Below are 3,012 nucleotides of genomic sequence, written 5' to 3'. Positions count from 1 at the left end.
CATTTTCAGGGTCTAACATTATAAGCTGGTTGGAGCTTTTTATCGTGTAATAAGTACTTTGCATGTGTAGCTTGTCTTAAGGTAATGGCACAATTAACCAGTTTATTGAACAGTCTAAGTCAGCTCCTTGAATTATTTCTCCATGTCAAGAAGGTTCTCCCTTTCATCTCAACTAAGAGTCAGAACAGGTGTGCTGTGGCTGACCCACAATCTGAGTGGGTTTTATTTAGCTCAGTCTGTGGGGCAGGGTATCACGAGGCTTTAACTCAGGCATTATTTCATCCTCATTTCTCACAGAGTCAGTAAGGCTTGTTTCTCACAGCGGCCTGCCTCTCACGGGCTATACAAGACGTTACTGCTCTCAGGTTGTCTTAGTAATCAGAGGGTCTTCTCCAGTTTCCTAACAGCTCAGTCACTTTTTGATTGCTAAGAGGTCTAGAAGAGCTTTCTTGCCAATTCTGGATTCATAATGAACTGGCCAGTGCTTCAAGTGGATGGCTTGAAGAGCCTCTAGACTGCCACAGTACATGCCACTGCTGAACAGGTAGCTATATGATTGTGCCTTTACTTGTTTTTCTCTACTAATTACTGTTGCATGAAAGAGGAGCAGAATCTTGAGATTTACAACGGACACTGCTCAAGGATAGATTTTTCTGTAACTCTGTGCCCTAATGAGCTACTCTGGACTTTCTCCCTGCTCCCTATTCCCCATCATTGAGTCAGAATTGCCTTCTCAGGAGAGAAAGACGGATCTGCCGTGTGTTCTCTGCAGTCTACTGTCCTGCCAAAATAATTAACGAACCTAAACTACTGCCACCTGAGCAAGGAACAAAGGGGAATATTACTGCAGCTTTTTGTCAACAGTTAACCAATAAACAATATAAACTTTCCCACAGAAGCAACAGGTAGCCTAAAAAATTCTATGTTACTCCCTACCATGCCAATCAATGGGCCAAAAAGCAAAATGGCAGCATTTCTAATTCACCCAAGTTGCTTCAAAAGATGGAAAACTTTCAATTTGCTTCCCTGCATGTTCTAATAGTAACCAGTTGTTATAGCCTACCAAGGGCATCTACTAAGTCCTAAGGGGAAAAATTCCCTCAAACATGATATGTGCTAAATTGGATGCAGGATAGTTATGCTGACTTTGAAAAAGGACATGAAAGCATAATATGCTAACACTCCTGTTTTTGTAACACTTGCTGCCAACAGCTACAAAGTCCTAAAGTCTTTATCGAATACATAAACTTAGTTGGGTTAGTACAAGAAGAGTTTGGGTTTTGAAGTTCAACAAAAGGAACAACTGTGGAAAATCTGCACCATTTTTTGAATCTGAATACTGAAGAGCAATCACTCCTATTAGATCAAGGAATTTTTTTACAGATATTCTTTCAAGCCTATGCCCTGAATTTCAAACATCTCACCGATTGAATGTTGACTGGAGATGAGTAAAGGAAGCAATGTAATGACACTCTCAAAGAGGCACTAGGAAGGCACCGCTGAAGAGCATGGGGAAGTTACAGCTGTGAATCCTACCAATCAGTAACAAACAGAGTTAACAATGGAATGGAAACTGAAGAGTCAGGACACAACTAAGTGTGTCAAATCTACTATGACAAAAAACAAAAGTTTATCTGTCCCATCAAGGCACTCAATGATTTTACAGCCATGACTGATCAGGTTTATAAAACCCACAGACTTCTGTTAGCAGAAGTAAACCACTGAGCCATGTCCAGAAATAGGAATGTTTACAAAACAGAAGAACTAGTAGTTTTTAGAATGATCTACATGCACTGAAGAGATGTTATATATTTAATTGAACATAAACGATAAGCTAAATCTTCAAAAACATTACAACATTCTAGTGTAATAATAAATATGACAGAGCAAACTAAATATACTAATCTAACCTAGAAGTGATACTCTCTCTGGCAATTTAGTAACACATTAGAATCAATAATTTGGCAGAAACTTAGAATATTTTAAAACCTCAAATCGCTCAGTCTTTAGATATTTTTTGTATTGGTTGACAGTCAAAACTGTACATGTAATTACAAAAACAGCAATTCTTAACACCAGTATAGTCACATATTAATGACGAGTTCCTGTCTGTAAAGGCTACTGGGAGTAGTCCGTTCTGAGTTATCAGATTCTACTGCATTACACCAATCATTCTAAAATTAACTGCTCTTTTTCACGATGCTGTATTCCCCTTCTATACGTCATACATTTTTTTGTAGTAGTAAAAGATGCTATGAAAAACTCCAGATTAAACTGTAGAATTTTCTTAGGTAGCAAAGTATTTTCATTGGATTTTAGTTGCAAGCGATGAAGACATACAGTATTTTGGGGGTACTGGTTGAGTCATGGTGGTCTAAGGACATAGACAGCTAAGGTTATTTGGGTAAATGTGATATCTTTTATTAGACCAACTGAATAGTTGTAAGAATTATACTTTCCAATTTACAAAGCTTGTAAAGAATAATTTTTCCAACTGTTCAGTTGGTCTAATACAAGACATCGCATTTACTCACATAATCTTGTCTGAAGATGTACAATGTTATTTGAAGACAATTAATATAATTTATGTAATCAATATTCTTCAAGTTCAAATACAGTGTTATGCTAAACGCCAACTAGTGCAAGTAATTCAGTCTACCACCTGTGGCTTGATTCTAAAAACAGACTGATTCTCTCACTTGAGAGGTGCACAGTATCAAGTTTAATTAGCATCATCTTTGTTTTGTTTTGTTTTCAAGACACTACCCACTACCATTTAAAAAAATGGAGTACAGGCAACCCCTGCTTAACGCTCTTTCACTTAGTGCTATTTCATTATACTGCTCATTTTACATTTATACCTGATTCCATCTAGCGCTCAGCAAGTTTCGTTATAATGCTCCAGTATGCGGTGCTGGAGTGGCTGGCAGGGGGGTGGGGAGAAGTGGCAGTGGGAGGAAAGGTGGGGAAATGACCTGATTGCCTTCTACGATCAGGTCACAAAGGCCATGG

Source organism: Gavialis gangeticus, unplaced genomic scaffold (genome assembly GCF_001723915.1).
Source record: "Gavialis gangeticus isolate Ggan-Ray unplaced genomic scaffold, GavGan_comp1, whole genome shotgun sequence".
Taxonomy (NCBI): Eukaryota; Metazoa; Chordata; order Crocodylia; family Gavialidae; genus Gavialis; species Gavialis gangeticus.
The sequence above is the reverse complement of the archived record's forward strand: the minus strand, read 5'-3'. Positions refer to the sequence as shown.